The 19,073-nt window shown below is 40.7% G+C and overlaps 1 pseudogene; it reads left to right on the forward strand.

The window, feature by feature from the left end:
• The window catches only part of LOC126440376 (molybdenum cofactor biosynthesis protein 1-like), a 79,448-nt pseudogene that overhangs the window by 12,308 nt on the left and 48,067 nt on the right, over positions 1-19,073 (forward strand).

Below are 19,073 nucleotides of genomic sequence, written 5' to 3' on the forward strand. Positions count from 1 at the left end.
ACAAGGCAGACCCTTCATGCACCTCGAAAACTCAGTCTTTTAAAAATGTCTGAAGGAAACAGGGTAGGTGGCCATGGAAGCCCCACATGTGAAGAGTATGGAGGGTACTAGCTCTCTAGCAGGTGTCATAGGCCTTCTCCAAATCGAAAAACACGGCGACAATCTGGGATTTCTGCAGAAATCCATTCATGACTTTGGTGGGCAAAATAATGAGACGGTCCACTGCAGAATGCCGTGTTGAAAGCCACACTGTGCATTCATCAAAAATTGTGAGACTCGAGCCACCATATCATCCGGGCATGAATCATATGTCCCATCACCTTGCGAACACACTGGTAAGAGAGATGGAGTGGTAGCTAGAAGCTAATTTCGGCAAGAGCTGGATTTCCATCAATAAATTGAGTTGAAGTCTGCTGTTGTGGTCTTCATCCAACTACTGGTTTGGTGCATCTCACCAGCCTATTCCAGCCTTTGTAAGCCTCTTCATCTCTGCATAGTATTTCAACCTAAATCCACTTAGAATGGTGAACCACCATTCAGAGAATAACTTTTTAACAACACAGTTTGACTTCTGTAAAGGCTTCTATACTGAGAATCAAACATAATATCTCACAAATTCAATTCCAGTAGAATTAAATAGTGGAAATTATCCCCTCTGTAATCTTGCCAAAGCCTTTGACTGTTTAGATTAAAAAATTCTGTGAGGGGAAGCTAAAGTAGTATGGCATTAAAAGTCTTCCCCTTGCATGGATTGAGTTGTACTTTAACTACAGAAAATGGAAGGTCACATTAACAAATGATAAGACAGGAATAAGATTAAACTCGAAAAGGGAGAACATAAAATATGGTGTGGCACACAGTGTTTGCTGCCAAGTCCACAAAAATGATTTACTTCTGGCACTGGAGGGCTTAGGAAAAACTCTAATGTTTTGCAGTGCCACAAACTTATTGATGCAAGATCTAAACTCATCCATACCAGAAACATCCAGGAGAATAACAGAACATGCGTGTACTGATCCACAGGTACCAGCTTAGTGCCTAAATACTTGTATTGTGCAGTTCTAAAGAAATAAAAGTGACTTACAGATACGAATATCAAAAGTAGGGATAAATGGCCAATTAGGCTCCCGTGTTCTAAGTTCCTGGGTATGCAGATACCACTCACGTGTGAGTTTAGGATGAACTCAGCAATTCAGAACTGCAATACTAGAAGCAAAAATAATTTCCATATATAAAAACCTAAAATCAGGGTTGCCACAAGTTTCTCCAAGTGAAATTCCCTGATATCTCTGATTCCACAGACACATTTTAGAATTTTTCCCCGACAAATTTTGAGGTCTCAAGGGGAGGTAAAGACATGAGTCGACAAAAGAATGTAAGGGCTTTGTATTTCTCCCCCATTTTGTTTTAGGGCGCAAAAACAACTAGGGTCATATGTGTCCATGCCAAAACTGTGAAACACAAAGGTGAGGAGAGGAGTTAAAAATGATTACATGTCAACGTTTAATGACGGGAGAGAGGACAGCTACAATCAGGGATGTGGAGAAAGGTCTATGAAGTACGCAATAGGTAAATGGAGGCCCAGAACTAAAAGTTAAATGGCCTTCACCATATTGCTACAACTGATAAGAAGTAAAACACGGTCGACAGCCCACGCATTGTTCACTAAAACGGCCAATAACTCAGATGGCAAACCCAAACGGGAACGTAAACGGTAAAAAAAAAGGGCACCCTCTCAGGAAACAGCAGACAGTTAAAAGTTGGGTGCAATGTACACAAAGTAGTGGGGGAGCACCACTTAACAAATGGTGATGGCTAAAAAGGCAGTGCCCAATATGCAACCTAGTTAAAATGACCTCCTCGCCGCAGGACGACTGAGAGGAGGTTGTCCAAGCCACTGGAAGAGGCTTAATAACCCAGAGCTTATTCCTATGAATGGAGGACCAGTGGCGATGCCAAAGTGACACCACCTCCTGACAGAAAGCAACAAGAGATCATCAGAGGGAATGCAAGAATTATTGGGCTGAAGTACGAGGAATGCAGCTTTGGCAGCAGTGTCAGCAACCTCTTGGACCGATATGACCTGGAACCGACGTAAACATCACAGTGGCTCCATAAAAAGTGAGCAAGTGGAAGCTTTCCTGGAACCGGTGCACTAAGGGATGGACAGTCGACAGTGCACAGAGGCTTTGAAGGGTGCTGAGAGAGTCTGAGCAGTGACACAGTTGAAAAGAGTATGTCACCAGATGTACTCCATGATCTGATACAGGGTGAAGAGCTCTGCTGTAAATACTGAGCAATGTGCCGGAAGTCAGTACCAAAAAATGTTGGTTGACGTTGAAGGCACACCTGACACCATGGTCAGTCCAAGAGCCATCAGTGTACACAAAGATACTGTTGCAAAAATCCATGCATAGGTCGTGAAACTGAAGGCGAGCCTGAAGGTCAAGGTGAAGATGGTCTGCCGCAAGAAGCCAAGATGGTGAAGGGTTCACACCCATCGAAAAAGCTGCAGGGAGCATGAAGTCAGAGGACGAAGATAGTTTTGTATAAAGCAGGAGCATCAGGAATTTTGTAGTTTCAATGAATGGAAGAGCAACAGGCCTAAGACGTCCGGTGGCTGCACGAAAAGCATTATTCGACACATTGGCATTGCTGTCAGGCTTCCTCAGAGCCATAATCCGTTGGTAGCAGGCACCCACTGCAGTAGTAGCCCTCGGGTGGCCTGAGCAAGGTATGTCACTGATAGTTCCTGTCCCTCTCTATCTCTTCCATGTCCGAACAACATTGCCATGGTTCACTCCACGATGTCTGGACGCTACCCTTGCTGAGAGCCCTTCTTGGCAAAGTGTAATAATGCAGATGCAATCGAACTGCAGTAAGGATCATCTAGGCATTGTTGAACTACAGACAACATGCCCTGGATTCCTCATGTCGACAGCAGAAGAAAGCCGACACTTCTGTAGGACCTCATGGAGCAGGATCCTCTTGCCTCTGTGCCCTGTAGCAGTGAGTTTTCGCAGACTGACACTTGGCAGCTGCCGAGGTGACACCCCTTCCTATTGTCCTCATCGTGACTGTCCTCCAATGGAACTTTTGCAGACTTTGATCCAACAAAGAGGATTTATGACTGCTTTTAGAATCGCAGCTTCTACTTGTACTCTGCCTTCAGGAAACAAAATTGCATCCTCACGACTGCTTTGAGCTTTTGTATTTCTTCCTGGTCTGTTTTGACCTTCCGCTCGAGGTTGGCATTCTGTCTCATGAAGGAGTCATGCTGCTCATATGGGATGACATTCATAGTCAACCCATCCATCTCCCTGACTACCTGTCATCAAGCTGTTGCAGTCTGTCTTTTCCTTCCTCACTTGAACTTTTCCCTTTCTACCATTTACATCCCTCAATCATTTGATGTCACCAGGTTTGACTTCCTCCAGCTTATTGGACAGCTTCCTCGCCGATTTCTGCTGCTTGGGGACTTTAATGCACACCATCCCATTTGGGGCTCTTCCAGAACCTATCCGAGAGGTGCCCTCTTTGCTGCCATTCTTAATCAACTTAACCTTTTCATCTTTAACACAGAAGCACCCATGTTGCTTTCAGACTCGTCGCACTCCTATTCCCATTTGGACCTTTCCTTCTTCACTGCCCGTCCTGCACATCATCTTGAACGGTCCGTTCTTTCTGACACCTACTCGAGCGACCATTTCCTGTGTGCTATCCATTTGCTGACTCCTACCCCACCTCCGTGCACATCGAAATGGCAGCACACTAAGGCTGACTGGAGACTTTACCCCGCCCTGGCGACCTTCAACGAACATGATTTCCACAGTTGTCACAGGTGGAATTTCTTACAAACATTATCCTTACCGTCGCAGAACATTCCATTCCTCACACTTCCTCTTTACCATGCTGTGTCCCAATCTTTTGGTGGACTGAAGCCTGCTGCGATGGAATTCGCATTCTTCAGGATAACCAAAAAGGTAGCTGAACTTCATTCACTAGTTCTTTTAACAGTTTCACCCCCCTCTTCCATCATGTGCACCAACTTCCGATGGTTCTCTGGGAGCAAGATCCATTCCCCAATTTTCATCCTGACAGTAGCAGACAGTATCATCGTGTACCATATTGCTATCTCCAACACCTTGGGTCGCCATTTTGCAGAAATTTTGAGCTCCTCCCACTATCATCCTGCCTACCTCTATTGGAAATGGGCAGAGAAGACTCAGGCAATACCCTTCTCTTCTCAGAATCGTGTGTGTTACTGTGCTGCCTTTACTATGAGGAAGCTAGCTCACGTTCTCACTTCATCTCAATCCTCTGCCCTGGACCAGACACTGTTAATTTTCAAATGTTGCAGCACCTTTCTCTTGTGGGCAAGCACTTTTTGCTTAATACGTACAACCGGACCTGGGCAGAGGGCATGTTATTAAGCCACTGTTGTGAAGCCACTGTTATACCCACACCTAAGCCCGGTAAGGACAAACAACTTCCTTCTGGCTATCACCCACTTTGTTTACCCATGTCATGAATGGTTTTCTGTGGAAATCCCAGACTGGCTGTGTTTTTCAATTTGGAGAAAGCCTACGACATTTGTTGGGGACTAGTATCGTTTGTACTCTCTACACATGGCGCCCACTTCCTGTCTTATCATTTGTTAATGTGACCTTACATTTTCTGTAGTTAAAGTACAACTCAATCCATGCAAGGGGAAGACTTTTAATGCCATACTATTTTAGCTTCCCCTCACAGAATTTTTTAATCTAAACAGTCAAAGGCTTTGGCAAGATGACAGAGGGGTTAATTTCCACTATTTAATTCTACTGGAATTGAATTTGTGAGATATTATGTTGGATTCTCAGTATAGAAGCCTTTAGAGAAGTCGAACTGTGTTGTTAAAAAGTTATTCTCTGAATGGTGGTTCACCATTCTAAGTGGATTTAGGTTGAAATACTATGCAGATGAAGAGGCTTACAAAGGCTGGAATAGGCTGGTGAGATGCACCAAACCAGTAGCTGGATGAAGACCACAACAGCAGACTTCAACTCAGTTTATTGATTGAAAACCAGCTCTTGCCGAAATTAGGTCTCTGTCTCTCTCTCTCACTCTCTCTCTCTCTCTCTCGCTCTCTCTCTGACACACACACACACACACACACACACACACACACACACACACACACACACACACACTCTTCCTTCTAGCTACCACTCCATCTCTCTTACCAGTGTGTTCGCAAGGTGATGGGACATATGATTCATGCCCGGATGATATGGTGGCTCGAGTCTCACAATTTTTGATGAATGCACAGTGTGGCTTTCAACACGGCATTCTGCAGTGGACCGTCTCATTATTTTGCCCATCCATGTCATGAATGGTTTTCTGTAGAAATCCCATATTGTCGCTGTGTTTTTCGATTTGTGAGAAGGCCTATGACACCTGCTAGAGAGCTAGTACCCTCCATACTCTTCACATGTGGGGCTTCCATGGCCACCTACCCTGTTTCCTTCAGACATTTTTAAAAGACCGAGTTTTCGAGGTTCATGAGAGGTCTGCCTTGTCGGACACCTTTATCCAGCAAAATGGTGTGTCTCAGGGTTCCATTCTGAGTGTCATTCTCTTTGCTATCACCATTAACCCTATAATGGCATGTCTCCCACTGGGCAGTTCCGGCTCCCTTTTTTTTGACGATTTTGCCCTCTATTGCAGTTCTCTATGAAGCTGTCTCACTTAGTGGCATCTTCAGCAATGTCTCGATTGTCTTTACTCCTGGAGCATCAACAATGGCTTTCTGTTTTCCACTGACAAAACTGTCTGTATGAATCCCACGAACGCTGACTGCAAATTTGTATGTCCGTCTGGTTATTTGACCTGTTGTGCTGCCATTCACAAACAGCATTCCAGGAGGTGTTTTCCTACAGGATAACACTTGCTCACATACTGCTGTTGTAAGCCAACATGCTATAGTGTGTCAACATATTGCCTTGGCTTGCTCGATAACCAGCTCTACCTCCAATCGAGCACATATTGGACGTCATCTGATGACAGCTTCAACCCATCCACAATCATCATTAACTGTCCTTATATTGGCCAACCAAGTGCAACAGGCATGGAACTACATCCCACAAACACACACACATGACACATGTACAACAGCGTACCAGCATTTACATTTACATTTGCAGTGGCTTATCTCACACTCACATTGATCTCTGATCCTGCAACGTTAATCACTTTACATACATTGTCTCAACAAATATATTCCTTGTATTTCATTACTCTACATTAATTATTTTTGGGTGTTGCAAATTTTTCCGTCAGTGTACCTGGCCTTTCTTTAATCCATCCCTGGTGCAATGCAGAATTCTCTTCCCAGTAGCGAGAAAATGCCGTTTTTCCAGTTTTTAAATCAGATAAATTGCCTCTTCAAACGGACAGCTGTCGTCCAGATTGTTTACTCAGTGTCCTGCAAGTTACTTGAACATATGGTTAGTCGAAGGCTGTATTGTGTCCTTGAATCCCCGGATCTTTTGGCTTCGATCCAGGGTGCTTTTCGCCAAGGGCGCTCTACTGAAGATAATTTAGTCCACTTGAAGTGTGCTATCTGAACAGCTTTTGCTCAGCATCAGTTCCTTGTTGCAGTTTTCATTGATCTGCGTGTATATCTTATGATACCACATGGTGCCATAACGTCCTTGCCACCTTAAAGGAGTGGGGCCTCCATGGCCCACTCCTGATTTTTATCCAGAACTTTCTTCCATGTCACACTTTTTGGGTACAGGTTGGTGCCTCCTGTAGCATCCCCCCCTGCAGGAGAAGGGGCTTGCACAAGGTTCTGTTTTGAGTGCCACTCTCCTTTTTGTGGCTATCAATGATCTGGCGGCAGCTGCATGGCATATGGTGTCCCCATCTTTCCTGTTCATCCACGACGGCTATTGCTGGAGGCAGAATGCAGGGAGCAATACACCAAGCACAATCCTGGGCTTTCACTCATAGCATCCATTTTTTGCCTGCCATGACCTATGTTATGCATTTCTGTCATTGTGTTTTTTAGGACCGGTCTTAGATGCCTAGTTGACATGGGTTCCCCGTCTTTGTCAACTAAAGCAGACATGTAGGTCGCACCTGAATGCTCTTCTATGCCTCAGCGACACTGACCACGGTGTGGTCCACTCTACTTTGATATGGCTGCATGCAGCATTGGTGAAGTCACACCTAGATTACAGGAATCTCTCATATGACTTTTCATCAGCTTCGACATTACGTCTGGATTCGATACACTATTGTGGGGTAAGACTGGTAACAGGTGCCTTTGGACTAGGCAGCAGTTCCACTATTGTGGGTTCTGCACCATCAAAAATTGATGGCAGCTGCTCACCCATAGTACCCTAACTGTCATCTCCTCTTTCCAGATACGAGATCTACCTCCCAAATCGGCAACACAGATCTGGGGTTAAGATCACCAAGTTAGAGTCTTGGTCCAGCACACAGTTTTAATCTGCCAGGAAGTTTCATATCAGTGCACACTATGCTGCAGAGTGAAAATCTTATTCTAGAAAAAGCTTTATCTGTAATTCTCTTTACGTATCGGCTATTTTCTTCACATATGGGGGACATGGTCTCATCTGAAAAGTGAAAGCAAGCCTGTAAAAGAAAGGGAAGGGGGGGGGGGCTGTTCTCATTTCTTGAGCAGTGACCCTCTTGGTCCATTTTTTTTTTTTTTTTTTTGTTTAAACCTTTGCAATTTGGGTGAGTTTATGTTCAATCCTTGCACCCAATTTACTCTTTCATCTACCTACTTTTTTTCAAATCAAGCAGAACGATATTTATGCCCATTGCTTAATACCTGTTTGTATAACTTACAATGCTGGTATTTATGAATTTTTTAGCATTTGACTCCGGAAAGACCATTTTTCTTTGTAGTGAGGTCTTGCCAACAGCAAATTTTCTGGATGGAAAGTCGCTCAATCTGCTCATATACTTTAAAATTTAAAAGTAAATCTAGCAATGCTAGAATGTATACAAAATTCTGATATACCCATTTTCAAGTTGTTGTTTAAAGATTCGCGACTTTTAAAACTTACGTAGATTATCTTTTTGATGATAGAACTTTACATAAGAAGTTATTAAGAACATTGCGAATATCACATGACGAACAATTGAATGACTAAAGCAGTGTTATCAACCCTCATTCATTGACACATGTAATAAATTCATCGAAGCAGTGAAGTTCAGAGCTGTTATAAAAATTTCTGAAATTAAAAGTATACATTGCCTAATGAATGTATTATTTTGATGTGAAAGAACACAATAATTATTATTTTTGGAATGTAATAATTCACTATGGCTTCATTTTAATTCTAATAAGTTTCGCACTGTAATGAAACATTGTCTAAATGCCTCTCTCTCTCTCTCTCTCTCTCTCTCTCTCTCTCTCTCCCTCTCATTTGTAATAACTTACCGCTGTTATTTTGTATTGGTATTGCAGTCATTACATTAAAATTGGCTATATTGATTCTGCAATTTATACTATTATGTTATTGCTAAGAATTGATTTAAAGAATAAACGTATATATTTATTTGTAAGATATTGTAAATTTATACCACTGGAACTCTTTCAAAATATTTGATTGCGTAATACTGCCAATAAATACAATGACTTTCTTTCATCTGTTTATAATTGTAATAGATGTTGGACACTTTGACTCCAAGTATGTTATACAGAAACGCAGTGATTTTTTACAAAAGGCAAAACTATGTGTTCGAAGAATTGTGGAGAGGAGGGTACGTGATGTATTTTAAGTAGGTTATAAAGAGTAACTATAACAACAAAAACAATAAATTATTGATAAATTTATTTAATTGAATAGATAAAAAATCTACTCACCTAGCGGCAGCAGAACATACACATAAAAGACAGTGGCTCTTCCAGACAGAAGCGTTGAAGGGGAAGGAAGAAGGGTAAAGGAAAAGGCCTGGAGAGTTCCATGAAAAGGTGTAGATTTTGGGAAAGTCACACAGAACTGCGGATCAGGCGAGAAATAGAAACGACACATGTCATATACCAGCTATTATGTAAACACTGTTCAGCTTTCTACATCTTCATGACTACCACCAAATTATCAGTTAGGATAAATGGGCATAGGCATAGTGTATATACTGGGAACTGGCAATATCCTGTTGCAGAGCATGCTCTTCAACATGGCATACGTGACCTCGGCACTTGTTTCACCACACATGCCACCTGGATTCTTCCGCCAGACACCAGTTTCTCAGAACTCCGCAGGTGGGAACTAGCACTAAAACATGTCCTTGGTTCTCACCACCCAACTCGCCTTAATTTACGTTAATTTCTCCTGTCTCAGCTTTTCTTCACTGTAATTACTCTTTGCTTCACTCCGTTTTAGCTTTCTACATCTTTCATTGTGTTTCCCGTCTGTTTTCACTGCCCCCTCCCACAGCTGTTGCATACAATACACTTAGCTTCTCACTCTTATTAACTCATGTACAGTTTTAGTAGTAATCTCTGTCTTGCATATTACCCTGTCTTCCACCTTTAAGCTCTCAGGTTTCCAAATCTTGCCCGATGCACTCCCCAACAATTAGTCTCTCCTTCTCATCCTGTACGGTAAGTCACCCATGACCCATGTTTCTGGGTAACTTTACCAAAATCTACCCCTTTTTTTAGACCTCTCCAGTCCTTTTCCTTCACCCTTCTTGCTTCCCCTGCAACCATTCAGCCTGAAGAAGGAGTCACTGGCTCCAAACGCTTGCCTATCACAACAGTGTTTTATGTGTGTGTTCTGCCATTGATTGGTGAGTAGATTTTTTATCTATCGAATTAAATGATTTTATAAAGAGTACCTGTGTGTGATGTTTTTATTGGTATACAACTTGTTATAAACAAAACTTATTTTTACCATTTAATATGTTTCCAGATATTTACCAGTGGTAAAGATGAAATTGGGTTGATTGTACTTGGTTCTGACAAGACACAGAATCCACTTGGTTACCCAAATGTGAGTGTGGAATTTCCTCTTGCACTGCCTACATGGCAGATGATATCCTTTGTGGAGAAAGCTTTACATGAAAGTGAAATAAAAACAGATTGGATAGATGGTGCTGTTGTTGGCATGCAAGTCTTGAAAGATGAGCTAGAGTAAGTATTTAAAGCTGTCTGTTTCATGGCATTCCTGGAACATGTTCCAGAATGTGTGTTACACAAATCACAGTGACATAGTTGTGACTTTATAAACTTGAATCAATATGTTTTTGTAATGAAAAAGAAACAGAAAGCACAATACCTGCAGAAATAGGAATTTTTTTTGTGTGATTTTACTGTATGATGTTTTTTACAGTTTTTCAGCTCAATAATTAAGGAGGTATTGATACAAGGCTTTGCCAAAAACCCATCTGTCACCTACAATTCCAGCCCTGTCACTGGCATTCCGTACCCCACAATATGACTGGGCCACTATGAAAGCAGCCACATCATTGTCAAATTCACTGAAACTACTGCATAGCAATTTGCTTGAGTATGGCTGCTGTTGTGGTCTTCAGTTTGGTTTATGCACTGCGTCAATACCTTCTCTTCATAGCACACGGAGGTCGTTATCTGCGACAGTTTTTACAAATGGCAACAGAACTTTTCCTCTAGTTGCTTGTTTCTCACTGAAAGATGCAAATATTTTAGAATGTAGTGCCCTATGTATATCTGTTAGAATAGCCACAAGGTCTGAAAGTTATTTTCAAATGATTGAGCTCTTCTACAGAGTATTGAAATTCACAGATTCTTCCAACCTGGTCCACCAAAGTCTTACATACTCCTCTTCCTCCATGGATTGTTTCCAGTATTTGGAGATGAAACATTAGGCAGCAAAACGTGCCTTATAACCAAAATCTGATGAACATATAATTAAATTAACCAAAGATGTAATGTTGCACTCTAAGGTAAGACTGATCTTGAATGCAAAGCCAAAGTGGAAATTAAATGTACGCTGCAACATTCATCTCACTTTTTGTTATTGAAATTATTCACAGTGACATAGGGAGAACTGCGTTTATGTGTTTTATAGAGTCAGATACAAGCTGTGGCACAAGGTGCTATCCATTATTCTCCTGACTATGATGTCCAGGAATGGTAGTCTTCCCTCTTCTTTGGTCTCCATTGTGAATTTGATTTCGTGGCGTGTGGAGTTCAGATGTACAAAGAAGTCAAGAAGTTTGTCTCTTCCATGAGGCCAGATGACAAGTGTGTTATCCACATAACAGAAGAAGAAGAAGAAGGTGGATTTCCATTTGGATGACATCAGGGCCTCTTCTTCGAAGCGCACCGTAAACATATTCACAATCTCTGGTCAGAGTGGGCTGCCTATTGCGACACCATCTGTTTGCGGGAGGGAGGTGTGCCACAAGTCAGTGAAGTGGGAAAGTTGACCAAGTAATATGCGTGATGTGTCATACCTCGACCGATATTGAGAACAGAATAAAAAATTCAGAGGCATTACTTTTCAGCACTCCCATGCATATTCTGTATGCAAGAAAAGCTTATGGAGCAGGTTTCTCATTCAGAACTTCTATTTCAGTGTTGGTTGTTTACATGATGACCGTGTTAAGCATAATGGAAGAAGGAGAAATGTTTATCAGCATTCCAGATTTGGCAGTGGCAGGCTCATGGTCTGGTGAGACTCTGGTTTATTGTTTCACTATATTGCTGCTTGCATTGCTCAGAATCTCATTTTGTGCGAACATAGAATTGGTAGGTTCAGGAGGGCCATGCTAAATGCCTTGCAGGGCCTCCGTAGTGCCATCCAACTAGCACCTGAGAGGGCAGACAAGTGTTCGCTCATGCGTACATGATCCTGCAGTGAAGTTGTGTACATTTAGTCAGGAAGTGGGCTTGTATACAGTGAGACAAGTATCCACACATACAATGTGATGGCATCTGGAGCAGCACAGACTGTCAAGCCATTAATGCAGCTCTAGAGAGAGTTGAACTGACAGCGGTGCAACTGACAACAAGCCAGACACAGGAATGGCACTGTGTCATTGTATCAGATGAGTCTCGGTTCTGCAACATCGTCACAATTGATGTACTTGTGTGTGGAGGCTCTGATGCCAACAGACCTGGCCAGATTGTACCTGTCATTCACATGCAGGTCCAGCATGTGATGTGATGGTATGGGGTGCAACTGGATACATGTCACAACCTCTGGTTCACATAGCCAGTAATTTGGACAGCAGCCATTGCATTTGTGTTTTGTTAAGGCCTATCGCTGTACCCTATTTTCAAGGGCTCCGTGATGTTATCTTTTAACAGGATAATGCAAGACTACACATCACCTGATCTGTACTGAGCTACCTCGATACAGAGAGTGTTCCACTGTTGCCGTATCCAGCATTTTCTTCAAATCTGTCACCTGTGGAGAACGTCTGTTCACAGGATGCCAAGAGATGGGTATGCCACCAGTCGCCGGCCACCAGTCACCAGCCACTACAGTTGAAGAACTCTGACATATGACATACAGTTGAGTAGCATAAAATGATGTACCCACGGCTGTAATCCAACCTCGATTTGATATCCAGTGTGATGAGAGCTGTTCTGCTGTTCCAGTTTCAATACTGAAATTCATATATTATTTTTATGCTGCCCTAACCAGACTGGACTGTGGTGTCATACAGCATAAAATATCTTACAATGTGTTGAATCAGTGATGAGAAGTGTAGAACAGCCAGCAGGGGAAAGATGTTGACAATGAGACAGCTTTTATGTAGAACAGCAGTACAGTGTTTCACAGTGCATAATGCTTCCGCAGATTGAGAACAAAATGTGTGGTTTGCTTTCATCCATTTTCACAAACATAGCCTTGAAAAATAATGTTGACATTACTGTGCATTTCACTCTGAGGCATATTGCACTCTGAGAATGTTCATCGAATTCAGTTACTTTGTATTATATTTCAGCAACAGTGACATAATAGCAAATTGGACTGTATGAGTTTTTATGGATTATTTTTCCAGAGACACACTGCCATTTCTTCAGATTTATTTAATTTGGGTATAAATCCTTTCCAGCATATATGCTGTACACAAAATGTTGAACATAAAATGCAGCTATCTGCTGATTTAACATCTTGCTGAGTATACCAGTACAATGTTTTGTTGTAACAAATAGTTCAATGTATTTTACACACTTATAAACTTATTTATACAGTTATAGTAATTTATACTATTACATTAATGTTGTACCTTAATGTTCTGGAAGATGATATTATAAGGAACCTCATACTTTTCCTGGATGATAGAGTTGTCTATGATGAATTATTGCCTGAAAAAAATCTGCACAAATTTGAGTCAGATCATAACATTTCAAATTGCTCCAAAGATAGGCAACTGAGTTTAAGTTTTCAGAAATGTAAATTGGAGCACATCACAAAACAAATAAAAGACAGTATTGTATGACTACATTATCAAATAATCACAGTTTTAATTGGTCAACTCATACAAATATCTGGATGAAATGAAATGGTGACATAGACTCACTTGTAGGCAAAGCAGAATGCAGACTTCAATTCATTGGTAAGATACTGGAAAATGCAATCAGTCTATAGAGGACATTGCTTACAAAATACTTGTGTGGCCCATTCTAGAATATTGCTTAAGTACGACCCATAACAAATAAGGCTAATGGCAGACATTGATTGTATACAAAATAGTGTAGCATGATTGATCATAGATTTATTTGATGCATGGGAGAGCATCAAGAAGCTACTAAAAATTGGAAATGCCAGACAAGTGAAGATAGACGCCAAATATATGACAAAACCCAACTTATGAAATTTCAGGAACCTGTATTAAGCGAGGTATTTAGGGATTATACAATAACTACATATGTATCACTCCTATAGGGACCATGAAGGCAAGATTAATTACAGCATGCACAGAACCATTTAAAGAATCATTCTTCCCACACTCCACATGAGCATTGAATGGGGATAAACCATAATGTGTGGTACAACAATGTACTTTGTCGGACAAACCCACAGTGGTTTATACAGTGTGCATGGAGACATGGAATCAGTTGACAGTAGCTGGGTAATGGTTCATATTGATTCCCATTTCCCTGTTGCAGTAGGTGATCTTATGCCTCTAATTATTTTTTCATTGCTATCTTAACTTGCATTCTCCAATTCAGTTTATTAACCCTTCTTATCTCTTTGTATTAGGGCAAATGTACAGTTAACTTTTAAGGAATTTGTATTTTCAATTTATCAACTGGAGTTTTGTTTCATATGCAGCAACAATGTTACAAATTATTTGTTTCAGTTTCTTTAGAATAATTTGCTGTTTCACAGGTGCCTTGAAGAAAATAAAAGATCTCGAAAGTGTCTTAATGACAACCGATGGCCTCATGTTGACAAGACAGCTGGTTGCCTTGCAGAGGGCAGGGCTTGACGGTCTGAACATCAGCTTAGACACCCTGCAGTCCCAACGCTACAACCAGATCATGAGGAGGAAAGGCTGGGAGCGTGTCATGGCTGGCATAGATCTAGCCTTGCAACTTGAATACGAACCTGTGAAGGTATTACTAGTGCAGCTGTCATCGCATGCAGACTTTCATAAACAAAAGATATAAATCTGTTGTTAAGAATATCAATACAAGAATCACCATTTTAAAGCAGTACGCCCTCACCCTCACCCCCATCCCCGCTCCCACCCTCACCGCTGTCTCCACACTGCAGCTGTAAGTGAAGGAAGGTATATTAAGACAGAAGAAGTAAATTTTAGCTGACGATGCTAACAGTTTCGTAGTTTATACAACATAAAAAAGTATGGCTTGCAAGTTTACCAATTATTGTCAACATGAGGCCATCGGTTGTCATTAAGACACTTTTGAGATCTTTTATTTTCTTCAAGGCACCTGTGAAACAGGAAATTATTCTAAAGGAACTGAAACAAATAATTTGTAATTGGTATCTTATATTTTCCTCCCAAGAGAGCATTATGAAACTCAAGATCTTTACAGTTTCTCTTTTTTTCTTTTGTGTCTTTAGTTTAAAATAAGTATCCTCTATTGTGGTGCCATTTTGAAAAAAATACTCGATTGTTTGGAAAAATTATTCTTAATTCTATAGTCACACTTTTGTTGTATATAAGTACTACTGGTTTCAGTAGCAAGTACCAGCATCAGTTCATCTTATTATCAAAAATTTCTTTGCAAAATAAAAGCTGACCACTGTGGCCAAGCGGTTCTAGGCACTTCAGTCCGGAACCGTGCTGCTGCTACGGTCGCAGGTTCGAATCCTGCCTCAGGCAGGGATGTCCTTAGGTTAGTTAGGTTTAAGTAGTTCTAAGTTTGGGGGACTGATGACCTCAGATGTTAAGTCCCATAGTGCTTAGAGCCATTTGAACCATTTTGCAAAATAAAAAGCTTCTGTACAACTGCAAACTAGACATACCATTTTCAGGGTGCAGTTCACATCTATTGAAAGCACAACAGTGACCTTTACTTTTAGTAGATAAGGCACCTACTGGGGTAAGTGACTTGATGACTGCACACAAGAAGTTGTCATTTATTCCATATGTAGCTACCATGTAGACTCACTTTTTTCGTATTTGTTTGTCCTTACTCTTCCAAAAGGTTAAACCTTGTCTCTGCAGCCACAGCTTCCTCTCTTCAGCAGTTGTCTTCATCTCCATGTGTGAAGAAAATCCCATTCATTGATCACATTGTTTAAGTAGGATGTTCTCAGTCATCCCCTTGTTTTCTTACCTACGATCTTGCCTTCAGAAATGTTTTTTAAAAGATTATCGTCTCCAGTTAAGTGTCCAGTGTATTTTGCTTTGCCCTGGCCTATAACTTTCAGTGGTTTTTTTCTTCTCTCCTATTTCCTTTAATTTTTCTGTCAATGCAGCTAGTTCTTGTACTTCTCCTCCAGAACCACATTTCAGCAGGTTTGAGGCGAGCTTCCTTTGGCTTTTCTAATGTACAGATTTTGCATCTGTGTGTCAGAACACTCCACACAAAGGTCTTTACAAATATTTTGTTAATGTGGAAGCTGATATGTTTATTCAGTTGCAGCTTCTTCTTATTTTGGAAGGAATTCTTCACCTGTGCTATTCTTTTCTTGAATGCCTTGAAATATTGATTGTTTTCTTGCAAAAAGCTACTGAGATATTGAATTTCAGTTGCTTTCTTGAGTTGCTCATTGCCTGTTCTTGTGTCAGTCCTACCTCCACCTCCTTTCTTGTCTGTAGCCATAACTTTTGTCTTCTTTGTATTCATTTTTAGCTTTAGTTTTACCATTTCTAGATTTAAGGCCTGAAACATTTTATTTAGTTCCTACTTTGATTTACTATTGTGATGTCATCAATCTGCAGTGTATATGCATGCAATTAAGTTTCCATATCGACATCATGCTCCAAAAACCACCTAACTGTGTGTGGCAGGGGGTACGTCTCATGCCACCAACTGATCCCCTCTGCCTTGTTCCACTTGTGAACAGTGCTTGAGAAGAATGACTGTCAGTACACTTCTGTATTATCTCTAACTTCTCAAATTTTCTTCTCGTGATCATTTCGTGAATTGTATATGAGAGAAACTATTATGTTGTCAGACTCTTCTCGGAAACTACTCTCTCGAAATTTGGGTAGTAAATCTTTCCGTGATGCACAACTGCTCTCTTATGGCATCTACCACTAGAGTTGCTGAGCATCTCTGTAATGATCTCACAGTGACTAAATGATCCTGTGACAAAACACTCCGCACTTCGTTGGATCTTCTTTCCCTCTTCTGTCAGTCCTACTGGGTAAGGACACAGGGGTAATTTACATTCACTTAAGATTCTTCCTGTGGATGTTAGTCTGGCATCTGCTTTTCTATTGCAGTTTTATGTGGTAATTCCACTTTAAGGTTGCTCTGGATAGTTACTTCTAGATATTTTATGGTAGATTCTGTTTCCAGAAATTTGTCATTAATAGTGTAGTTGTACAGTATTGGATTTCTTTTCCTGTGTGTGTGTGTGTGTGTGTGAGTGATATGTTACATTTATTTATGTGCAGGGTCAACTGCCAGAGCCTGCATCATTCACCAATCCTCTGCAGGTCATTGTGCAAATTGATACTGCCTTCTGTTGTTGCTACTTTCTGATGGACAAGTGAGAGTACCTGTGAACAATATTAAGGAGCCTCTGACACTTTCTACTGGATCATTTATATTCATTGTAAATGTAATGGTCCTATCACATTTTCTTGGAGCATTCCAGAAATTACCTTTTGATTCTTGTCATCTTTTCTTTGTTGTTGTTATTACTTCCTTGATGAAAATATTTAGGAAGTAAGGTGATAGAAGGCACCCGTCTCTCACTGCCCTTCTGGTTTTCCTTCTTTCATATCCGGTTCAGTACTCTGACTTTTGTATATACTCAAAATTAATCATCTGTCCTTCCACTTTGGACATTACTTTAAGGAATGATGATATAATGGTAATCTGTTTAATAAACAATATTTTAACGATACACTTTGCTTTCCAATCATATAGTGGCTTGATGATGGAATTTGATACTGAAATTAGCAATCATTAGACAAAATAAAAGTGAAGCTATAATAAAAAAAAGTAATATTTTGGATCATGTCAGTTGTTGTTCCAAACAACAGCACGTCAGGAATAGGTTCAAATGGCTCTGAGCACTATGCGACTTAACTTCTGAGGTCATCAGTCACCTAGAACTTAGAACTAATTAAACCTAACTAACCTAAGGACATCACACACATCCATGCCCGAGGCAGGATTCGAACCTGCGAACGTAGCGGTCACTCAGTTCCAGACTGTAGCGCCTAGAACCACACGGCCACTCCGGCTGTCCAGGAATAGGTACTAAATTATTTGTCCGCTGATGACTTCACAGCTTAGAACACTAAAACGCAAATGTTAATTGTTTGTTATGTGCCCTGGTAGAGTTCACAACTGTTTACAGTTCACGATTGGTTGTTGGAGATTGGACATTACTCACATAGTGTATTTAGTGCACAGTGCAGAAAAAGGCAGTGTCCAGAAAAGTAAACAAGTGTAAAGGCAAAAGTTTCATGACAGGATGTTGTGTCACCATACTTGGAAGACAATTATAGCCAAAGACAGAAATTTAAAAGAAACTGGCTCATTTGAGCTGCGGAGACCTAGTCGAGGATTCTCAGTAGATAATTGTTAGCACAGTAGAATTTATAAAGAGACAATGTCAGTTCATGTGAGGGAAGGTTGATTGGTAAGTACCTATCAGCTTTCTCATAAAACTCACAATTTGAAGAATACACATCAAGGAAAAGGTAGAAGTCCAACAGTGTCAAATCTAGACAATAATATCGATCATCCAGCAGTTTTGCAAAATCCCCAGTTGTACTTACTTTACTTACTTACTTACTAACTTACTCAGATTTGCTGTGTACCATACAAGGAACTGGTTTCACAGAGTTCACTCGATCAGCTGCCAAGTTCTCACCTTCCTCCAAGTTTGTGTCCATGGATTGAAGATTCATTGCAAAAGTTCCAGGTGTTAAAAGGTCTTCCTGTACATCTGTATCTGTCCATTGATTTCCACAACAGTGTTGATTTTGGGATTCTTCCACCTTACATGCGTAGAACATAACCTGCAATCTTCAGTCTTCTTTCAACAATAATTACGTGCAGGCTGTGTAGACCTCGTATTCTCAGCACTTCATCGTTTGTAACTTGGTTGGGTTAACATCTTCAGAATTCATCTCTAGCATTGTTGGTGAAAAATATGGAGACTGTGTGCTGATTTTACTGATATTTTCCAAGTCTCACACATATAAATGATAAAGGAGTACAGTCAAAGCTTTGTTGACATATTACAGACCTAATTACCATATGGACTGATTTTCCAGTTCTGCTGGTGATTTCTGCATCTGTGACCTCATTATTACATATAAAGCTACCGAGATATGGCAATCTGTCAACATCTTGTAGTATCTTCTATTGCACTGTAATCAGGGAAGAGACGAGTAATTTCCACTTACTTTGCACATTCTGTTTGTGCAATTGAAAGGATACCAAATAA

Source organism: Schistocerca serialis, unplaced genomic scaffold (assembly GCF_023864345.2).
Source record: "Schistocerca serialis cubense isolate TAMUIC-IGC-003099 unplaced genomic scaffold, iqSchSeri2.2 HiC_scaffold_1362, whole genome shotgun sequence".
Lineage (NCBI taxonomy): Eukaryota > Metazoa > Arthropoda > Insecta > Orthoptera > Acrididae > Schistocerca > Schistocerca serialis.